Source organism: Zeugodacus cucurbitae, chromosome 5, assembly GCF_028554725.1.
Source record: "Zeugodacus cucurbitae isolate PBARC_wt_2022May chromosome 5, idZeuCucr1.2, whole genome shotgun sequence".
Classification (NCBI taxonomy): Eukaryota; Metazoa; Arthropoda; class Insecta; order Diptera; family Tephritidae; genus Zeugodacus; species Zeugodacus cucurbitae.
The window spans coordinates 54471489-54496262 of NC_071670.1; the positions used below are offsets into that span (position 1 = coordinate 54471489).

Sequence of the window (24774 nt, forward strand, 5' to 3'; positions counted from 1 at the left end):
CGAAAATCTAAAAAAAATTTCCTGAGGCCGCCATTTTGTTAATTTTTGAAAAAAAGCTTTGGATCAGGCCCAGGATTGTCTATTTATAAAACTAATTTTTTTTACCCGATTGATTTTAGATGAATTTCCAAGAACTTATGATTGTCACTGCAAGGACCTTTTTTTGAAACTGGGTCAACACAGACAGCTATAACTTTGGAAATTATATTTTTTTTTTTTAATTTTCGTGACTTTAAGTCAAAACATTGTATAATAATGCCATATTATTACTTTTGTAAAATAACATGATTTAATAGCAAAAAAAAATTACTGAAAATTCTATTTTTTCGTGTCTCTGACTACCCCTAATCCCTTAAAGAAGTATTTTTATTCAAAATTTTAAGCAAAAAATTCAATTTGTGCTGACCAGTGTCACATAAATTCAATTTCGAACGAAAGTAGCATGAGAATCACAGTCTTAAATGAGCTCACAATGAATTTACTTACTTTCAGCTGGGTCAACACTCAATGACAAAGCAGAAGATGAGCTTACTAGGTATCATCACAAGTCATCCGTTGGCGTTGAGAGCAAAGCATAAAATTAATTTCACATTTGCGTCAGACCGAGTCCACAGACACTTGAAGTGCTGCGCAATCGCCGCTTTCCTGCCGAGTGAATGTGCATAATGAAATTCTAATTGCGACCAAGTGAAAATGAGTGAAGAAATTTCCAAAGCACAGTTTGTGTACTTAAGGCAGATTTCAAGTGCCGCACACGAGTAGTACTGGAGAAGACAAGCGCACAAAATTAAAAAAAAATATGAAAATAAACTAAAAAACATAACAAGTAAAGAAATGTAAAACAATGAACGCGCTTTGTTTGTGCTTTTTTTTGTTTCTTTGCTTCTAACAAGAATTGGGTTAATATGTCGTTGACACGCGCTCAGCGCCGAGCTAAGCAAGTGTGAACTGGCGTTGGCTTAGAAGTGGCAGGCCGCAAGAGTCTGGCTGAGTGACTGCTCGCAATGCGCGTCAGACAAAATTGGCGTTTAATTCTCATATTCTCATAAGTACACGCATTCCAACAAGCAAATGCCACATTTCATTTCATAATGTGAACTGTGAACTGTCTGCTCTGTGGACATGCGAGTATGTAAAGGCATTTTGATGTTTTGTGACATATGTGTGCTTATTTGTGCAACTGCAAAGTGGGTGTTGCTGCAATGCTTTTGTGGACTAAAAACCATTTAGAATTTCATTAGCTTGAAGTTTTCGTGGTGATTTTGAAAGAAACTGGTGGAGAAGTTGGTGTTGACTTTGGAAGAGACCTTTTTATTTCAAAACTAGAAGACGGATGTTGATAATCTCAGCAAAAAATTTCATAATTTTTTAATCGATTTTTTAGAATCTTATTTTTATAATAAATAAAAGTTTGTCGATAAAAACAAAAAGAACGGTATACAACTGTCATCCGGAAATGCGACCGACATTGGCAACCCCAAGCACCGTCTATACGATGATCTGGACAGGGACATGACAAGAAAAACCTTAACACGTTGGGCAAATATACCGGTGTGTAAAATCGCTAAAGCCATGTGTAAAGCGGTCGACCAGAAGTACACAAAACTCCTACTGTCACTCTATAGAAGCGACTGTAGGAGTTTGATGGAAATACTCACTGACCACTGTCTGGTGGCGGCACATGCCTACAAAATGGGACTTACTGATCGAGATGACTGTAGGAAATATTAGGCGCAAGGTGCAAGAGAAACTGTGCACTTGCCCTGCATTGTCAATGTTATGTCTTCGCTACCTCGGGACCTCACAATATGAGAATCTGGAAGAGGTATCGAAAGTGAAGCCACAAAACCTTTTAAAATTCCCGTCAAGCGCAGGCATCCTGAAGGATGTGGCTTATTGGCCTACCAGTATATCCTAACCTAACCCAACCTAATAAAAATTCCAAGAATATTTACTCTGAAGCCCATCAATCAGCCTTTGTATCGACAACTCTAACGTATGTAGAAATAAGACTATTGTTCAACATTAGAAAATCATTGAATAGGATATACAGTTGTATCTTGTACGAAAAATTTTAACAGAAAGATCTGTGGAAAATAAACGAAAATATACCAGGTTTCGGTATACCCTTTATTGGATCCCTTGATTTCGTTTAGTTGAACTTCAAAATGCGGCTCTATGATTACTGTACGATAAATATCGATTTTGAAAATTAATTTCCGGACGCACAGTAAATAGTTTCACTAATAGCAGATCGATCAAGATAAGAGCACTATCTGGGAAGAGCTTTGTTTATCGATAGTTTCGGCTTGTTGCTTTCTAATCAGCACCTTTTTCGAAATTCATGTGAGGTACATAGCTGGGTCTTTCCTTTTACAGAAAAATATTTTCCATTTCGGTTTCTCAATAGCAAGTCCACAATTTTTAACCTTATTAAAATTGGAACAACCTGGTCTTAGGTGAGGTCCTCTTGTGACTTTAGTTATTAATTGTTTTTTGAGCTGCCTTTCATAAAAATACAGTAATTTTATGAAACTCAAGTTCAATTTATATTATATTTTGTTCTTTATCTCAAACACGGAGTTTATCATACCAATTGTTAAAAGCCAAACAGTGTTTGAAAAAAAATTACGATTCTACTCAGAGTTTCTTAAACACCATATTGAGAACTCCTCGCAATTATTCATAACCACTAAAATTTAAACTCGAGTTTACGACACCAAAGGGCCGTCTACAAAACTGACTTTAACGTTCAATAACCTTACTCGAGCTCGGAAGAAACTTTTTTGATCTGAAACAATCATCTACACCTATTTAAAGGTCAATTAGTCATATTTTGATAGATCATACTAAACACAGAAGAAAACTCAATACATTAGACTTACATTAAATAATATTAAACATGTTTCTATACCTAATTTGATCGACAAATTGGTATATTAGACAGACAGAGTTAAAAAAGTATCAAAAACTTCTCAATATATGGTTAGAAAGTGGGGATTTTAGAACGATACTTGCTCTCAATGAAACCAAGCTCAAGTAAATACGCAAATGCATTCGAGACTGTGAAGTCACGCGGTGACATATTTCGAGAATAAAAGCAGCATGTCGTCGGCATGAAGATCACCTTGTCCCCGAGATTAACAAGTCATGTGAAAATGTCTTAAACGCCCACAGCTTGTTCAGTCATAAGCGATCAACTATCAATATGTGTTATATTCAAATTTTCTTTAAGCAAAACTCTACTGAGCAACTACTTCAAATTGAAAAGAAAATCATCAATACAATAACAGCAACAGAGTAGCAAACGGTTTGTGGTTGTTGGTTGCCGTTCGAGGTTGCGAACAAATCGATATCATAAATTGTGTTTGTACAAAGAAATGTCTGTTAATTTATGCAACTACCGGGCGGTCGACATTTTCCCAATGCATAAATTATCAAATACACACAGTGTCAAGATAGAGAGAAGGCCGAAAGCAGAACAAAGCGAACGAGCCACCAAGCGAGATGAACAGGTTCGACGCGCAACGATAGTGAATAGCACAAGAAGTACCGTAGTACACGGCGCAGACATGACATTGAGCGTGCGGATGGACGGGAAGCGACATTGAAGCCTCGCGTGCTCCATGCTACACGACGAAGCTTCCAGGCTTCCAGCTTATAAATACAAAACGAACAAAGTAGCTAGCAGAAATATGAAGTGGATGGCGGCCCCAGGCGCGGAAAAATGTGGACAAGCATATACAATAACGGATAGTGCGTGTAGTTGCATGTTGTTGTTGTTGCAGAGTTAGCTAAAGTGTGCCACTAGAATATGTACTCGTATGAGTAATGCGACTATTTAGATGACAAACTTGCCACAGATTTGTTGTGTGGATTTGTAATGGGATTGGTAAGATGACGACGACTTGTCGCTGTCGGTGGGGACTAGGTCACACTAGTGCCACAATTTCCAACTTGAAGGCAACTTGTCGTATTAACGACGACATTGCATACCGGGCGCATGCGCGAAAACCTGTCGTAAATGCTTGCACAGGTGCATACTTCGAGTATATGCGAAGCCGAAGAGTTAGAAGAACGTGTAGTCAATGTGACGGTACAAATTTCATATAGAATATATTTCTTTTACGCACCATGCGGTAGTTTACAGGAAGCGCTGGATGCTCGTTTATTGATTGCGCAGTTTGCGGAGCTTTGGTCGCGCTTCCAATATGAGCAAATCGATGGAGTTGCGTTGTTTCTAGAGATTTCATGGACAAATGTGCGGATAACTTCAACTGATTGACCAGTTTGTTGAAGAGCGAAGTGTATGTACTTGTAGAAATCTGTACGTATCGACCACAACAACGGTGACTGACATTTACAAGATCAGTAAGTCCACTGACTGATCTGCAGTTGATCAACTGTTCTGTCGCTAAGCCGTTGGCTGTTCGTGGAAGAAATATTGTTTTATTATTTTTATGTCGGTTTTTTTTAATTTTTTATTTTCTTTCTTCGTGTTTATGTTGTTTCTTTTGCTTCTTTCTCTTTCAATAACCATCTTGCTAGCTCTGGAAATGAGATCTATGCATGAGAATCTTGTTATATTTTTGGTTTTATTTCATTGCACACAAAATTTGAAGTTATCCATATTTCTGTACGGTTTTCTGCTTTTTTGGAACCTACATAATCACCGTCTCTTCTCGTTTCTGGTATATTCCTTGATTCTATTCGACGAAAGAACAATAGACCATATATTGTTGAGTGGCTTTTAATAGTAGACATTTGGCATTTTTTATCGAGGGAACCACTGTTGGAAAAAACTTGTATGTCGGTCGGATCTACCGTCAAAGCAAGGGTCTGACAGCTAGAGTTTCTGGTTCTGTATAGTTTTAGTATGCGGATCAAATAAGCAGAACACGAAAGCAAAGCACTATGAGCACCCCTTTCATTATTGCATTGTCGATCGAAATACCTCTGATTGGTTTTTATATGTTTTTACATCTGGGATTGAAAGAAATTGAACTCAAAATACTTCGAAAAGTTCAAATAATATATATTAACAAAATAGATTATTGAGTTAAAGAATTGTCTGAATATATGACCCAGAAATGGTCGAACAGTAAAGTATTTACTGATAATGAGTGTTCAATCGGTTCAAATTATTAAAAAAGAACACACAACTGCTTTAACAAACTCTCTGGATAAACAAAATAAATGAAATTCAACCGAATATGGAGGATATGGCAACGCTGTCTTCGATTTGCCAATTCATGGTGATGGAGCGAATAAAACAAACTGGTATAAATCTTATAGACTGTCATAATCAAATAAATATGGTTCAGAAGCTGGCTATAACGCTTTAACGAGGATATTTATTTTAACAATAGAAGCTACATTAAATACAGCAAACAGAGAGATGGCCAATCGAAGACCAGATTCCCTCGGAACTGTAGCTGAAGTATCTTTTCTAAATCGAGTCAGGCCTCATTTCTACTACAATTATACTATAGACAGAGAATAAATAAAGAAAAAGTGAATCGCTATGTTTGAGCGAGAAAAATGATTATGTATCTTTTATGAAAAATTAGCGCTAAATGAAGCTTTGAACTGATTCCATTATTTATTGGTAGAAGGCAAAGTGCAAAATGATTATATCATAGTTCCTTTGAGATATATTATGCATTGTGCTAAAATACATTGGAAGGCAAATATTGAGACAGGTATAGACCTATTTTTATAAGTTTCGTTGAGCTTTGGCTACTATTTCATTGTATTTATTTAGACTAAAACTCTGTTGTCTATGCACCCGATCATATTCGATTTCGCCATTTATAGTATTTCATTCAAGCTATCTGACAGATGGGCGTAAATATGTACATAAAACAACGGTAAACCAATTATTTTCATTATTTATATAGTTTGATCACATATAACTCTACAACTAACTCATTTATTATATGCTGTTATATTTAATGTATTTATTTTATTTTATGTTGACAAGATAACCTTTAGTTGAACCACACCATAATGCGCTCTGTATCGCTACGAGAGTACAGAAACCCATAATTAATGTTATAGCAAATTTAAAATACATTTAAAAATATTTTTGAGTAAATTTATGTATTTACATATATGGCAAATAACGGTTTAACCGAAAATCGTGCTTGCGTGAAAACAGCCACACACCGTTTAAGAGTTGGAAAAAGACAAATGGCACATTTGTGTGGCAATCAATTGGCGTGTGTAACCGACGAGAGGCACCCAAATAAGAAAGTCAAATTAAAAGAGTCATTTACGCCCACCTGCTCACCACTTCAGTTGCAATCAATTGCAGTGCCACTCACGCATACCCAACCGCACACACACTCGAAGCCTTTCAAGTGGTGAGTCCAAGTGGCGGCGCCGGCGCGTTCCTCATTGCGCTTGTCGCCTTGAAAGTTGACACAGTCAAATAAATGCGAATAAATCACGGCGAAAAGGAGGTTGGCCAACAGATGAACACAGCGCAATCGGCAAACCGTATACCCGCACACACACACACACCTCCACATATATGCAGATAAGCTGAGTGTGTGTGTGTGGAAATGCAGGTGCTAAAGTGTACATTAAAATTAGCTTGATTTTTTGCTATTTCGCTAAAGCGGCAAATTCTGCGTTGGAGTTGTTGACAAAGTCATAAAATGTTGCAAGCACTCGTTTCAACGCGTTCGCTCGCGTACAAAGTATGTCCGTCCGTCTGTGTGTCTGTTTGTTGGCTGTGGCAATTAGGCAATAGCGCGGAAGCCTATAAAAATCAACCAGCAGCTTGTCGTAAAACATTAGTTCGTCCTCGAAAAAAAAAACTCAAAAACTCGCAAAAACACTTTGGCTGTTTGGCGTTGAGTGTTGCGCATGCGCACAGTTTTTTTTATTTGAATGCACATATACATGTAGCAATGTGAAGACATAGTTTTTGCTCTGAAATTTTATTTTGTGGTGTTACTTGTGGTGTTTTGAATTGTTTATGTTGCCAAAATGTTGCAAAATTGAGGCTCGTTAATTAGTTTTTCTGGAAATATTTTCTGACAATTAAAAACTTGTCGAAATTGTTATAATTTTTTGTTAATTAACTACTAGTAATGTTGAAAGTTTTAAATAAAATAATGTGATTATTTTTTTCTTCTATGTGGAAGACGTGAATCTACATTGAATTTGATTTTTTTTTTTCGAAAATGGCCTACTTTACTACAGAGGCTCGATGGTTCAATACAGTAGTTTTCACATTGTTATTCTTTGTGTCAATCTCGTTTCCCGTAATAACTTTCACTAGTTTTCTCTTAATTCACGAAAATCGATATGAACTAGATCCAAATCGAAAAATAACTAACTAGCTCACTTTACATGGGTCCATGTTCTGTTTAAGGTCACATAATCTCGAGGATTTTTTTTTCAATCCTTTCATTTCCAAAGAATAGTATAATGCATATTAAATCTCAGAATAAATATGAAGTATGACACTGAACTAACAGAGTGTGGTTGAAATATCAAAACCTTCGGCGGAAGAAAACTTGAAGCCAAAGTTTTGACCGTAGGTCGACTATCGTTAATATTCTCAAATATGATAAGGTTTCCTTCCTCAAAAAAAAATGTTGCATTTATTCTGCCCTGTACTCGGGCTTTCAAATTGTGAGAGTTGATCAGCATAATAGGATGATTTTTTTTGTTCTTTTATCATGTAAAAAATGGAAAATGTTGAAATATGAAGAGGCAGCATCGAGAAAAGAAAATGCTATGATATAAGTAGATCAGATTCTCTATAGCTGAAAGAGAGTTACATATATAATATTTATATCTTCTATCCTTCAGTTGTTATGGTCGTTACAGGAAGCTTTTCCTGCCTGAAAGTCTATAAGCAGTAAATCGGAGGAGCAAATTTTTTAACAGACCTTTTATATAAAAACTACGCCTCATAGGCATACCAGATCAGAAGGTATAAAATGAAAAGATATGTACGTAAATTAGTTTCTATTAGATACTACTCTACTGCAAGACTGAATGATATATTTACAAAAAAGAAAATAATATATTCTAAATATTATCGGGAAATTACTGTCGGAGGGTTCTGTCTGATTTTGATATTTTTAATACTTATTCTATATAAACATAAAAAATTATGGTAAGTATAAATGAATATTTATTTAAAGTTTATAATTTCGAATCCTCTAATGTCGCATAATAAGGTTGGAATATATTCAAAAAAGTTACAATTTGACTTGACCTTCAGTTCAAAATATGGTGAACTTTTAATTGCAATTAATTTTGCAAAATACGTGAAGACTTGACTCATACTTCAAGTAAACAAAGTGAATGGTGAATTTTTGGTGATGAACCAAGGCTCTTACAAATACACAATACAATAGAGTTGTTGGCGAATTTATACATAATTTAAAAGTTTGCTTGTGTGAGGTTGTGTAAAGGAAAATTTGCGTGGAGTTTTTCGGCACTTAAATTACTTAATGTTGTTACGACTATTTAGTTAGTTAACCAGCAAGTGCTCGTAGTGAAATACGGGTAAATGTGTTTAAATTGTAAACAAGTGTGACAGAGACATCAGCCGACAATTAAATTTGTTTTAATCGCTAATTAGTCGCCGTAAAAGTGAGGAAGTACTTTTTAAATAAAAAATAAAATTAAAAAAAAAAAACATAAAATAAAATTTAATAATACTTCGTAAATTTTACTTTCAATAGACAATTTAGCTAATCGCTCACTTCCTATATTTTATTGTTGTTCGTAGTCTTGAGAAATATTTCTAAAGTTATGTGTTAGGTCTTCGTATAGACTTTTATGGGGTAGAAAATCGATTCCTTAGTATTTAAGCTAATTATTTGTTCAGCATAACGAACCTTGACCAGCGACCATAGACCATCGTACCGAGATATAAATTAAAATGTCGGCAGTCTGATATGAGTTGTAAGTTGTTGTATGAGTTAATGCGCCAAGGACTGTCAAGGCGTAATACAAATTCGACTCTGCTCTGGTTATGTGAACCCCACTGTCTTTGGAATGCATGAGTCATACTACGCCGATTAATCTAGAATAAAGTTCAATGAACATCCGACTTATAGTCATGATCTTGTAACATTACCACAATATATTGGTAGTCAATAACCTAACTGGACTATTCTATATTACGTATAAACAGTTGTTACTATAATTTTTGGGTCTTCAAGATCATCAGTACTACCAATGAATTTGAAAATATCCTAAAAAATCTCTCTCATAAAAATCATATATTTTACCACTCTTGCTTTCATTTCGCGTGATTAATAATAAAGTTGCTGTCTGTATATCAAGTTATTACGAGAGCTACTACATTGTACGACAGTAACATACCGTTTATTGTTTCATAACAATTTATTATTTATTGTTACATTTCTGATTTGTCACATTTCCAATACAGATTTCAATAACTGACACCACGCGCCGCAACTTGTCGCATATGGCAAACGTACACGTAAATGTGGTAAGCAGACATAAATTATTGTAGCACATTGCATGACACGCAACATTGCAATCGATCAGTTGCGCAGTTGTCATTGTGCGGGTGTTTTTCACCATTACATTTCCCCGTCGCAAGCAAACTGCACACTTTCCTCCCAGCCGACGACTATTCGCAAATGACATGCAATTATAACAATAACAATAACAGTTATGGGCAAGCAACAAATTGACTGGAAGCAGAATGCGTTGAATTGACTGACTTGGCCATGTGAGATCAGCCAGGCTTAGATAAGCGCTGCTGGGTGTGCCATTCGCGCATGCGCAGGCGGAAATAACTCGGACATTAATTGTGTGTGTGTTAAGCGACAAGTCACTTGCTGAGCGCCGCCTGATTTTGTAAATATGTATTTTATGTGGCGCATAAGCGTTTTTGTCTATTTGTTTCGTAACACCGTTAAATTAACTCAATTTACTTGTCCATCTAAATAAAAAGGTATTGCGACAATGACGCGCTGTATTTCTCGTGATTTTCTCATATATTTTTTTTCGTTTTCTGTGTCTCTTAATTTTGTGTAGTAAAAGGTGTAAACACGTTTTGCAACAATCAGAAATGTTGGACATTCGAAAAGACATTTGATGCGTCTAACGAAGTACCCGTGTGTACATATGTGAGTCGCCGTGACGAAAACGAGTGCTATTGCACTTAATTGCGCTGGCTAATTAAGCGTAATGAGTGAAATTTAACTTCAATTACGTGACATTATGTTTGGTGAGATAATAGTAATAAAATTCAAATAAAATTTATAAAACTTTCGGTGGACAAAGAAACATATGTATACACATGATTGCACCCATGAAAGTCTATTTAAGCATTACCAATTCTATTATACGCCTTAAATTCGTGTATGAACTCGAAGCCATTGAAGAGTTGTTAAAAGTAAATAATGAAGGATTGGCTTTTTCATCATCCTAAAAGACGTGTTCAATGTATGACGGAAATTTTACTCTTGTTCAGCGATATTCAGAGCTCCTTTAAATGAAATCACATTTGTGTCCAAAATCTTAAACACATTTGAGCACAGTACCGATTACGCCAAAAAGCTCACTAGAAGAGAACACGAATCGCTTTTGGGAATGATCTCTGGGGATAGGTGGGGTTCGAGAAAATAGCGCAGAGTTAATTTAAATCAGACACTTTTAAAATCCAGGCTTCTTAAAATGTATAAACACCAAATCTCACAAAGAATTATTTAGGATACCAAAGTTCGGATTATCACTGCAATATTGACAGTCGTTGAGGCCTTTCTGAAAATGCTACTTTTTCTAATTTGAAAAATGACTTTCAAAGAAATTATTTAACGCATTTAGTAGTTGAAGCGTAAGTGATTGTGACAACATTTCTTTCATGTTGGAGAAGATATAAATTACCGAGAAATTGGTTTTAAAGGCTGCTCATCGCAAAGATTTAGGGAATATCGATTTGCTATAGACTTTAACACTTCGCATAATAATTTAGAACATCTCGAATTGGACAAATATATTATTGGATAAATATTTTTTTCTAAATTATCTTCTACAGAGCTAAGCTAAAAACTAACGCTGGAGGGTATCAAAAAAACTCCGTGATGGATTATCTTAATCTGAAAATCGTCTTGCAAGTCATTCTCTTCAAATCGCAATCGCGGGCCAGAGAGACGAGTAAAGAGCGCTCACAGCAGCTTGCTTAACAAAATTTCAAAACCTCATATGTATATAAGTGTGTAAAATCTTATAACTTTTAAACCCGTGAGAAGCCGGAGCAGTCTGCTAGTTTTACATAATTATACGGTTTTAACTTTCAGTCTGTTCTTATGAATAATCACATAAAATACTTGAGATGTAATAATAAATTTTTGCATATAAAAGAGCTTGAACTTCTCTAACTCGAACCACCATAATCCACAAAAAAACTTCGAGTTAGAGAGGTTTCGAGTTATAGAATTTTCATTAAAAAAATAAAATTTTTCAAATAGTTTTAAACTATAGATTTAGAAACAGTTCTATTCATTTACTTCGCATAAAGTTTTATGTTAATACGTTAAAACATGTATTCTATAATTTTGTTTGTTCATTTTTTCTATTGTTTGGTTCTTGACGTTACATGAGTTATTGCCTACATATGATATAGAGAGACTCTTTTAAAATACTGCCTCGATAATAAAATTTTAATTTTTTTATTACCCCCTGGTCGAAAAGCTCGATTTATGGAATGAATTTTGTATGAAATTTGACTGCTATTGCCAATTCATAAGTTCGAGTTATGGAAATCTTCGAGTTATGGAAGTTCCACTGTATTTCAAAATTATTTTTGTATTAAATAAAAAGAGGCTCTATAGAGAAAGAACTTTCTAGATATGTGTGAGAAAAGATTGTAATCTATTTCAAAAATTTAGAGTATGTGATAAAAAGTTATGAAATACCATAATAAAAACCCAGCATATTTCAAAGAATTCTTTATCTGTGCCGCAAACAACTGTAATTGCTCATTTACAGTTGTTTTGAATCGAAAGATACTGGAGCCCGACACGCAAATGAATAACTGAAAAATTATGGCAGATAAAGCATAAAATGTTACGCTTGCAACATAAACACTAAGGGACATTCAACTTGAACTCTAAAGCCGCGCATGTCAACTGAGGCGGCCGCTGCGGCGAAGATGAAGCAAAAGAAATGGGAAGACGGCACTGACAGCAGCCAAAGCAAAACGCGAGGTAAGCGGAACAAAAAAGGTAAAAGTGGACTGTATAACCTGCTTAAGAAATGATGAAAGCAAAAAAGGTAGCAATAAATAAACACAGAAAACAGCTGCAGCATGCAACAACAAGAAATACCAGTTATATACATATACACGAATGAACATAATTGTATAACATAGGAGAACAGCAAATAATTTTGTATAATTATAAAGTCACACGTTGCTTCGAAAATGTTGTGGAAAATGAGCTGACACAACAGAAGCCACACACACAGCACGAGACAAACGAAGCTTAAATACATATGTATGTTTATATGTAGGCAGGTAAGCGAGCAGCAACAGCTGACGCCACAGCATAATTAACATAAAAAGGTAAGAAAGGCAAGAAGTGTCATTATATAATAATTATATGAGATGCAGATAGGCGAAAAAACAGCAGTCGCGCTGCTGGTAAAAAAGCCACACTTGAACTCCAAATTGGCTGAAAATGCAACTGACAGTGTTTAATTAAGATAACAATCGCATGTTGCAGCAAAGCAGCCACACAGCGCACACACACACTGTCACTGGCACTCGGGCGTATGAGTAACCTTTTGTGATTATATAAATGCATTTTACTAAACACACAGCGCTTGATTAGTGAATGTGTAGGTGTGCATGGCTGCTTATTTATGAGTGTGTGCGTGTATTTGCATGTCTTAAATGCTTCCGCCTCCATTGACATTTTCCCCTGTCATGTCACTAAATGTTGCAATGTTGCTTAATTGCAAGTAACTGTAACTTAGTTGTAAATCCAGCGACTTTGTATATAAACTAACAAGCTGATTTTGTGAAGTAATATAATTAAAAAGGATAGTACAGATAACCTCAACATGCAATGGGTTGTAAATATTAAAAAAAAAATAGCAAATATTAAAATAAAAATTAGGTTAATATAGCGATTCACGTTAACCGTTGACAAATATTAATTTTTACATCTCATTTACGAAATTTCGAAATTACTATTTGTGAAGTAAAGGGTTTTTCAATAGGACGGAAACAAAAGTAGACCGATAGGGACAACAAACGACGCCGTATTTTTACCGCTCTTTTGACATTTCTCTTCAGTAAGGTTTGCCATTTCATCATGGAAAGATATACGATCCAACAACGAGTCGAAATTATTAATACCGAATTTCGGAGTAAGTGGCCTCAAAATGAAGAGCGCTACGTCCAATTTATGGTCAGCCCATTTCTGACTAAATGGCTTCGTCAATAAGCAAAATATGCGTTATTGGTCAGGCAGTAATCGACACGTACTCCATGAGTCACCATTGCATCCCGAAAAACTACGATTTGGTGCGGTTTATGGGTCGGCGGCGTAATTGGGTCGTACTGTGAATGGGAATCACTACCGCTCAATGATAACCGAATATTTTTGGTCGGATTTGGATGATATGGACTTGCACAATATGTGATTCCAACAGGACGGCGCCACAAGCCAAACAGCGAATGTCACAATCGATTTATTGAAAACCAAGTTTGGTGAACGATTTATCTCACGAAATGGCCCAGTTCATTGGCCGCTTCTGTCGTGCGATTTGACACCGTTAGAATATTTCCCGTGGGGTATGTGAAGTATATGTTCTATGCTAACAAGCCAGCGACGATTGATGATCTTCATACGAATATCGAACGTGAAATTGCAGCAGTATCGGCCCATTCATGTTTGAAAATAGGGTTGCGTGTGGATTTCCGGTGCGTGGTGGCCATGCAAAAGTGATCGAGTTCCATACATAATTACATCGAATGTACTTTCACAGGAATAAATAATACATTTTGTAGCGCTTTTATTGAAAACCCCGAGTTCTATTCGAATAGTTAATCGAGGTTATATAATCTTTATACTAATACTTTAAAAGTTGACTGGACTCTTGACCAGTTATATCTAATGAGTATACTAAATGTAATTATGAGAATCCCAAGCCATCTCTAGTGGGTATTCGAAAAGTTCATATTTATTCGTATTCAAACTAGATGATTGAACTAGAAATGCACATGCCACAAACATTTGGTGAAAATAGAAATTGAGAAGAAAACTCTTTAGTACTCTTTCTGTACTGAGAAAAGTTATTTAACAAATGTCTCAGCCCCATTTCCTTAAAGTTAGACCATTTTCTACCCTTGATTTCAATTGAAGTACAATTGAACAATTGTCGTTCGATGATTTAGAATTTTTAATAAAAAACATTGAAAACTTGCTTTTAATCACTGATTCTAAATAGTTGAACTGGTCTTCCACACTGATCTAAGCCTAAATATCATTTTCTTAGAGACAATTTATCGATTGGCCTAAGTTCAAATTTCATTTTTAAATCAGGATTGTGAAAATTAAATGTATTTTGTTTAATATATCAAATGATTTTTCGAATTCAACTCACCAGAAAAAATATTTGTTTTCAATTATCCGTTGACTGTTTTTAAACCTGCAAGTAGAGAAATGAAAAGTTGATTAGTATGACATTATTAATTATGGTTTACAAAGCTGTTGTTTTTTTTTGGCTTTTTTTGTATAAAAACAAAATGGGTTACGAAAATGTTATTCAAAATATTGGCCGTCGCTAGCTACTACTTTTGACCATTCTTTCTGGCAGCATGCGTATTCCATGCAAATGTCGAGAATTCGGCTCAAAAAGTGACATTTTCAGTTGAGAATAAGTTTGGGATGCAAACAGATCTCTACAAATATTTTGTTGGGTCAATGTTGACACAAATGTCCAAGATCGATATAAAACGATTTAATCGACCAGTGCTTGACCCTAGAGACATCTATTGTAAAACGGCGAAAGCAAAGTTGTATACATATACGAATATATGTATTTATGTATGTTCGAGAATTTTTTTTTTCAATTTTTTTATAAATTCTTACAATATTTCCTTTTTCAGCAAATTCATCAACATTTAAAAAAAAAAAATCTGTTCCGCGTAAGTTTTTGTTTTGTTCATGTTTTGAAGAAGGAAGCAACGCTTTTAAATGAAGCCAAACACGCGATACAGAAATGTAAAAGAAAATATTACTAAATTAATAATAAACACAAAATACATGTGTATGCATAAACAAAAGCAAAACAAAACCAAAAACACGGTAAACCAAATTATTTGTGGCAAAAACAAGTGTAAAAACAAAAAGTCAGCTAAAAATAAAAAATATCAAAAACAAACAAAAAACATAACAACGCGGCAAGGTCAATACACGAAAACAGTCAATTATGCTTAGTAGGTATTTTATTTAATGTACAAGCATTTTAGTTGTATGAAAAATTGTGCAACATCAAGTAAAATACAAAAACAAGTGCAAAAAAAATTAAGAAATGTAAAAAAGCAAATCTGCAATAATAAGAATCGCTACAAACACACTCACGCTAAAAGTGAAACCAATAACTGCGCTATTAAATGCTGCTAAATATTCAATAAGAATTAATAATCAGCAATCAAAAAATTACCAAAATGCCTGGCAATAAATTTTGCAAATTACAATATAAGCTGCGAGCGGCTGCTGTTTCAGCGTTTTTGGGCCAAGCGCTTTGAAAAAAAAAAAACAATACTAACTCAATTTGGCTTATGCCATTATTGCAGTTCAGATAGACAACACGTTTTTTTAACTACTTCGCAAAAACACTATGTTTTATTTGATTATTCAATTAATTTCGACTGAGATTAAACAACAATTCATTGAACGTCAGCATGAATGAATGACAGTGAAGGCGAAGTGCTGATAGGTATGGTTTTGGAGGTGGGGAATTTGGGTAAGTGCAAACTGGTTTAGTGATCGCTAAATTATGTGTTCACCACATACTGTTTATTCATGTTGATATATATTTGTTTGGATTTGTATATTTGTGTTTTGAAATTAGATGAATTTGCAAAAACTACCTTCGTTTTCATTCGTTGGAATGAATTTAATATACCTTATAGTGGAGGTTTTCAGAAGGAACAATAAAATCAATGACTGGTTAGCAGTTTTCCTAAACAATTTTAAAAATAGCTACTGGATTCGCTAAATAGAATAGTCTTCTTCAGCCTCAACAGCAGCAGCTCATAGTGGAAGATTCCCTTCCAATCGCAACAAACACACAGTAAAACCTTCCTGGCCGTCAATCCCGGCTTGGCCACTGTTTGGGACGTTTCATCGGCCTTCGACCACGACCGTTATCGCTTGATATTGTCGTATGTGATGCATTTTTCGCCGCCAGTCACCATCCGCTTCAAAAATCGGTCGAGTTCGTTCCGTTTCAGCAGCATATCGCAAGCGTTGATTCGGTCCAGAAGGTTTTTTTGCATCAAATCATGCGGCAACCAAACATCAAACTGTTTGTGTATCCAGCCTTCTGCAGATGGTTTGGTGGCTAACTGTCATCTCCTGGGCGATGTCACTAGATGTCACATGCCGGTCTAACTCAATGTTTTCCATGATTTAATTGGTAATCGTCGTCACAGATCTTCCGCTCTGAATTGTCGACACCTTTCCTCCGCAGTTCGATGTGATAGATACCCTTTCCCCAAAACATCATTAAGCTCACGGAACGTTTCTCTATCGAATTTGCGTTTAAGGAAGGAAAACTTTAAAATAGCTCGAATTTCGGCGTTTGTGAACTCCATGTTTACAGGTCTATAACTGTTGAACGCAATATCAAAGACATATCAAAGGTGTATAGATTGCCAGAGACGAACTCTGTAGCGCTTTATACATAGCGGCGAAATTCAAAAGACAAAAAGGCAGAAGGGAGATATATACCAACCTATTATATGATTTATATTACCTCGGGTTTGTATATACTTTTTAGCCGCTTACGAAATGTTGGATCGTATGATATGCTTTTTTTTAGCAGAAATAACCTCGAGGATTTTATTGATCAGTATTAAGATTGAAACTAGATTTTGTGAAATTGATCTGAATTGGATTATACCCAGAGCTGCTATGATATATATGTGTATATATTGAAGTAGATCGTCTAATTTATCAGCAATACCTACTCAAAAGTGAAGAAAATGTTAAGACAATTAAGTCAAGAATATGTGCCATCACTCAATTTGGAAATCGCATCTATTCGATTATAGTTCAGCCGGTCGACTTTCAGGAACATTAATTATTCCATAATCTTTTAAAGTCTAGAACTAAGGCAACTCAAAGCAATAGTTCTGAATAAATCTGCTTAGACTTAAAATCATCACGACTTTGAAGAATATCTCTAGTACACAAGTTTGATGATATACTTTAATAAAAATCCAGTCGCTTTGGTGTAGTGGGTTGCATCAGTGGTTTAATAAGAAATACTAACATTTGCACACTTTTAATTGAGTATTGAAAACTGGTTGCTGATTATGCAGTTTTTGATTGAACTAAAACCATCAATATATTTCAAGCTGTCAACGAACATTCAATTAATTTAAGTTGCTGATTACCAAATATCGATTTAATAATTTAGCACAAAAGATAAAGCGATGCATTAAAGGCTACAGCAACAAAAGGAAGTATTGCATGTTGATTAACATAAAACACAGAATTGAGTAATTATCATAAATAACTATAATTGAAGGTAATAAAATTAGGTAAAATTAAATCATAGCTTAAATTGATTAAGCGGATAGATACAATTTTCGAATAAATAAACTGAAATTTATTCTCAATGCAGACTCTTTAAAATATTCCATCAAAACAAGCACAAATTTCGTAAGTCTTTATCAAGACTAACATTCGGCAACCGCAAAGAGAGTAATAACAAGAACAAAAATATTAGTCGGTCAGTGTTTTATCCGCATTTTTGCAGCTTCTTGTTAAATTTGCTAAATTTCGGTTTTATTTATTGTTTATGTTTCAAGTCACTTTGTTTGTATTTTTTATGATTGTACTTTATAGCGCTTCCTCAACACAAATCTTTCGCAATTCCACACGCTTGTCATACACAGACGCGCACACACCTGTCATTGGCGATCGCACGTCATTCGGACTAACCGCAAAGTGAGCTGGAATGACTTGCTGGCGATGCAGGCAAAAGCGTGGGAAAATTGAGATCTATAAATATATACATAACTCGATATAAATGAATATTCGTTCGCTTGAATAAAAATGCAAAATAATCTTGAATAACAAAACGTAATAGACCATATCGGTTTGGATATTTAAATAAACAATTAAGTGTCTATTGAATGCGTTGAATATTAATGCTGTGTGGAGTAGGTGTGGTTGATGTGAGTATATTTTCATTGTATATAGGTATGTTTAGATAAAATAAATAAATATTTATATTTTGAAATTATAAACTGATCTTGGTCAATTTTGATTTTTTTGGTATTACCTAATATTATACAAATAAATGTTTTATAATCATGTATCTATACTTCTAATATCAGGAAAAATTTTGCATACCATTCACAAAAAAGTTTACATCGAAAACCAATAAAAATAAGAGATATTCCAACTTGCTAGAGGGTAGCGTTCTACAGAAAACATTTAAAAATTATTTGAAGTCTAAACCTATATCTAGGCCATTCTGCAGGTCAAATTCTAACAATAATTTGCAATATTACGATGTGTGTTCAAAAAATAACGGGAATTAAATAAAATGTTATCGCGTTCAAAATAGTCTTCATTAGATATAATGCACTTATCTCGAAATCCAGCGCAGGATTACTCTTGCTAACTGATGCTATATTGGACTGAGTAGGCAATTGAAAAGTAAAGTCCTCTCTCGACGAATCAAGATCAAACTCTACAAGTCGCTTATCATTGCCGTCCTGCTTTATGGTGCAGAAGCTTGGAGGGCTACGCTGGCTAGGTCATGTTGTCCGAATGGACGAAAGCACTCCAGCTTTGAAAGTGTTCGACGGAGCACCCGCTGGTGGAAGTCGCAGGAGAGGAAGGCCTCCACTTTATTGGAAATACCAGGTGGAGAGCGGCCTGGTTACACTTGGGATTTCCAACTGGCGCCGAAATGCGAGTGAAAGAGAGGAATGGCGCGCTGTTATCGATTCGGTCATACATACATACATACATACCATCTTCTTCTTCAAATCGTCGAAACACTTCTTTTATTTTTCGAGTACACCTCGTATATAAGTTTCGAAACATGTAAATAGCCAATAATGTCTTTGAATTCTATTAAAATATGCAAAAACCATCGTATATAGAATAAAAACGGCTGATATAAGATAATTGATGAATAAAAATTATTTCCCTAATTCACTCGGGTTTCTAACTGGTACGTAGACCGAAAATGGTATGATCACTTATGAGCTATCAATAAACTTATTTTCTTTTCATGAATTATATAGAGAAATATTAGCATTGCTGTTCTGATAAACATTTCTTTTTAGTGAACTAACCTAACCTAACTTGAATTCACATCTAAGTCAGCAATTCTCAAGCATTTCTGTTATAATTCGCTCCATAATAAAGAACATTAATCATAATTAGCACAAATTAGTTATAATTCCATGAGTTATGTAAGATTTGATTTAATTTCAAATGTACTGAGAACACAATGGAGTAACACTAATTAATTTAAAGTGATAAAGCATTCTTATGAAATCCGCTTAAAAAATACCAAAGAGGAAACAAGATGCCTGCAAAGTCAATGGACATTAATACTGGAAAGCAAAAAATAAATAAAAAATTTCAAAATTTTAAGTCAAAAATAGAAGTTTAGCTGACAAATACAAATGTGCAGAAAAAACAACAAAAACAAAAAATCCATTTAGACACACATATACAAAGGCAAATAACGAATTAGTGCGCATTAGATGAGTTTGTGCGAAAAATGCTTAAAAATTCGAAGTTTCCTTTTATTGTTTTTTTTTGTTTTTGTTTATGTACAAATTTAGTATTTATAGTTACACACAATGATATCGCTTTGTCAATAATGAATCGATGTACGCAGAGACAACATAAATATGTACGTACAAACACAAGCACACCTCCGTATAATAAACATAAGTCCGCAGAAACACCGGCTATTACTTGGCAAAATTCGTTGTAAATGTCGTAAATTTATTTAGTTGCGCATAAGGAAATACTTGCACTGACAGATGTACAAACAGATGCACAAAGCTTTATTCTCTTGGCAATTGCCTTTTGCAACACAGTGCAGTGTGCGTCATTCGTCTTCAATTGAAAAGGTGCGTTGTTGCAATTGCAACATCTGTGGTTGCACATATTGTACATATATACATAATAGTATTTCTTAGCTCATAAGCTCGGTTACGAGCGCATGCAATCGCTATAATATGAGTACATGAAAATAAAAATGCGCACACAAATCGCAATTACCAAACGCCGCACTAACTAACATATTACAAAGCTGTGAACGACCAGTTGTAGAATGAGAAATGTCCACTTACCACAAAGCTTACATTGAAACATATGTAAGTACTTGGACGCTGAGAACTCGGTTAAATGTTGTACGAATCTGTTTTACTTCATGTTTGCACGATGAAAAAAAACTTTTTTGCAATAAAATATCGCTCTCCGTTATAGAAAAACCTCGCTGACGCACCTCGCATCTGCAGTTTTTATAAGTACCATACAAATATTTTGTAAAAGAATTTTGTCTAAATTACCGTAAAAGGGTTAATTTATTGTAATAGAAATATTTATGTCGAATTCCGTTGAAATTTTCGGCAGTTGATTTAAAATTTATTGAATATTTTGAGCAAATAGGAAGAATTAACTAAATAAGGATATTTTTTTAGAGAGGTCGAAGGTTATCACTATGTACATTGCTTTGTTGAAAGCTTGTAATAATTTGTAGATTTTTTATCATTCTACTCAGTCATAATCCTTTTTTTTATAATATACAAAAATAATAATTTAACCTCTCTATATTACCTCTCTCTCTATCTCTTTCGTAACATTCTACACTTGTGGAGTACATAGGAAAACTTAATAGAGTGTGCAGCAACAACAGCTTAATCTTGTCCTGGGTACCGGGACACAGTGGCAAACAAGACAACGAACTTGCAGTCCATCTAGCTAAAAAGGCTAACGGCTGTCAGGCCTGGGGCCGGAGTCCTTCATTGCTGTTGAGCCGCAAGTCCTCAGGAATCGCAACTGACTGCACTTGCAGGGACTTCGCCACTCCAAACTGTTTCAACCGGAAGAGATTCAAACAAATTATTGCGCTCCCAAGAAATAAAATGAGACAACTAGTGGCACTTTACACCGACCACTGCAGACTAAGGCGTCATCTGAACAAACTCGGAATCTGCTCAACGGACCTATGCAGATTCTGTGATCTGGAAGCGGAAAGACCTGAGTATCTACCCCTTTACTGTCACGCAATTGCGGGGTTAAGGAGTCAGGCAATTGGGGCTCTATATCCCCAAAGGGAAAGTATCGCGTCCACCAGCCCTGCAGCGCTACTAAGTTCTTAGTCTTAGAGCCACTGGACTGGAAGGTGTTCTGTGATGAACAGGATGGGTCACCATAGACCGTAGGTCGCATTGCGATCCTCAAATAAAATCTATCTATCTATCTAACATTCTACATTTGTAAAATAATACTTGCTTTAGCGACATCTCTGGATAAGATTCTTATAACTCTGAAAGGCTTAGATAACACATATATGTGATCTTCAGTTAGTATAGATTATATTATAATGGCTTCGATCAAAAATCTTATATTTTGGAAAAATTTAAAAATCTTGAGGTTATGATTGAACCTGATCTTATAGTAATAGTTAGTTATGTGTTCAACGATTAAGTTCTGATTTTACTTTAGTATCACAGACGAAAATTAGGTTATTTTAGTACCTGCTAGATTTCAAACAAAGTTCTTATAAAATAGATTTACTACTAAGGTCTAAGAATCATTCTTGGAAATGCTTTGCCTAAATTAGTCTTAAGCGTTTGAAAAAAATATTCTAACTGAAAAATCTCACAATTTCTTTGAAAAATGGTTCAATTAGCTCTTTTCCGAAATTGGATTGAGGTATTGTTTACGACGATGAGCTATGCTTGGACACTGTTTATTGGATACTAGAAATTTTCAGAGAGCAAATGGTAAAAAATATTTGAAGAAGCTCGAGATATTGTCCGATTCGATATACTTCTGTCGTAATTAATTCTATATATGTGGGGTATGGGAAATAAGGACCCATTTGTTACAGGAGTTTATACTTTTTGGTTCAATAATATTAAGACCTTACATGAGATATGCAGAAAATGTATTTAAAAAAATTGTGACTGGTATTTTTTACCTGACCTTATGTTTTTTTTATTAATACTTTTTGGGAGCCCAAATGATCTCATAAAAGTACCACCTGCAATAACGATATAAAATTGTAAAGCAAGAGTTCCCCGTTAATCGTGCAAACCCCATGATTCAGACACTTTCTCTAAACATTTTCTGAAATATTTTATACAACATATGTTTCTGGTTAAAATGTCGGTTTTGGGAAAATTATGGAAGTGTTCTTGATTTGGATCTAACTCTTTGTATAAAAATAAAATTTGTTTGAGTATAGCTTATGAGATCATTCATTTTTGGTATGAAATTATCTCACTACAACTTTCAAAAAGTATAATCACCTATATTCGTACAAATAAAATAATTTCACAAACTATGTTAAATGCACTTTGGTGAAATTTCTTAACCTTACACGTCGCACTTAATTTTCATGCATGTTTTCCACATTTTAACATATTTTTTATGATTTATTTTTCATGTTATTTTAGAAATAATTTTTAACAAGCTCATCAAAAAGTGCACTCCTCAACCACACGTCTGCACTTTTGCCATATCAACGCATTTAAGCATATATGCCATAATTGTACATATGTACATATATAAGTTTGTATGTGTTTACACACGTGCATTTAGTTTTATTATTTAAATGTTGCTTTCAGCGAATTTCCCACGGCGTACAAGCCGTTAAACTCAAACTACACAAACGACGTGTACACCAAAAATTAGCAACAATCAAAAGTAAATAAATGGTGTTTATGACCAAGCACAACAACGACAACAACAACTAGGCATGCTGACTGTCAAAATGTGTTTAAGTACTTCTTGAAGTTTTGCACGGCCTGGCTAGCTGCAATAGCGATTTATAAACGCGCCAACATGACTGCAAATTGCAGATGATGATGTCTTACATGGAAAAGCATAAACTGGCATGGGGGCATGGGTAAACTATAAAATCATAGACGCATGTGTATACATTTTTATATGCGTATGCACATTAGGGTGGTCGTTATGTTATACTATGAAATATAGTTGCAGACAATTTTTGAAATAGTATAAATAATTTCTAGTAATAGCTTTAGGGATCCGAATACTTCAAAAATTGGTTCGGAAATTTTTCTTATAATTAACAAAAAAATTTCTAAAGTTGAACTAACTGTAAAATACTTTTTAAGCTTGTGTAAATTAAAACATTTTTGGAATACAGAGTATTAAAATTTTATGTCAGATTAAAACATTTCAACGCTTAAATTCTTATGTATCCTAAATGTATGCTTCGTTGATTTTTAATTGAAAACTTGGTTGGTAAATGAACTGTAATAACTAAATTTCGTGATAACCGACGAATGAAGTACATAGTTCCAAAAGTCTCAACCCGTTACAATTGGCTTATTGATGGATATTTTAAATTTAAATTACAATTTACTTTTGGTCGGAAATATATCTACAGGTTTCGTCAATTCTGTAATTGTTGAGAGCTATTAAAGAAATTGTAAGTAAAAAATTGGCCTTCATTTTGATTTGGAAACATAATGCTCTGAGAATAGGCCATGTTTTCATCTCGACTATAAGTCAAATAAATTATTTTAATATTCTAATGAAATGGAATCCCTTCATTGAACATTTTGCAGAAGCCAATTTTCTCGAGAACTAAGTTATTTGAGAGATTGCTTATCTAGGATTAAGAAAGATTATAAAACCCACTCGATTCATCCACTCAACACTATTATTAGAAATGATAATATAAATATCGTTCTCGATAATCGGGTCTATATAAGCAGGGCCCAATTTTTATCATTTCAAGGACTTCAAGTCAGTAAAAATCTAGAAAAGTATTTGGTGAATTTGGAAGATTATATTAAGAATGCCACTGAGAACTCATGGAGTGAGGATAGAAGAGTCTTTCAAATCATTTGTAAATTGACTCAACCGAAGGTCAAATGTGTTAGGTGTCACTTATATATGGCAGTTTATTGCGGGATTTTTTTGTTCTGAAACGTGAAATATTCACTCCGAGACTCCATTGGAGATACCTTTGTACAAATTTGACAAACAAATAAATAAAGATCATACCGACCAGGGTCAATATCAATTGTTTTATTGACTCAATAGATATATATTTTTTATTATTAAAACATTTCTTTACTTAAAACTCTGAAACCAATTTGGTGAACTAGTAAATTCGTTTTAGTCAAATTTAATCCCTTCTGCAAACTTTAACGAATTATTTGATTTATTTATAAAAAAAATCAACTCATATGCATATCAAACAATAGGCTCAAATTAAAAAGAAGAAAATCGTACGAAAACCGACCACAAAGTCAAAGCGCCTTACTGGTGAGTACATAATGGCTTT

General features: G+C 34.5%; 1 protein-coding gene across 5 annotated transcripts in view; it reads right to left on the bottom strand.

Moving 5' to 3' along the window:
- The window catches only part of LOC105208998 (uncharacterized protein DDB_G0283357), a 131501-nt gene that overhangs the window by 11808 nt on the left and 94919 nt on the right, over positions 1-24774 (bottom strand). For all 5 annotated transcript variants that reach the window (XM_054232413.1, XM_054232410.1, XM_054232414.1 and 2 more), the window contains one exon: positions 14620-14664. The gene's annotated coding sequence lies outside the window, so the exon portion shown is untranslated. The remainder of the gene's footprint in view (positions 1-14619; positions 14665-24774) is intronic.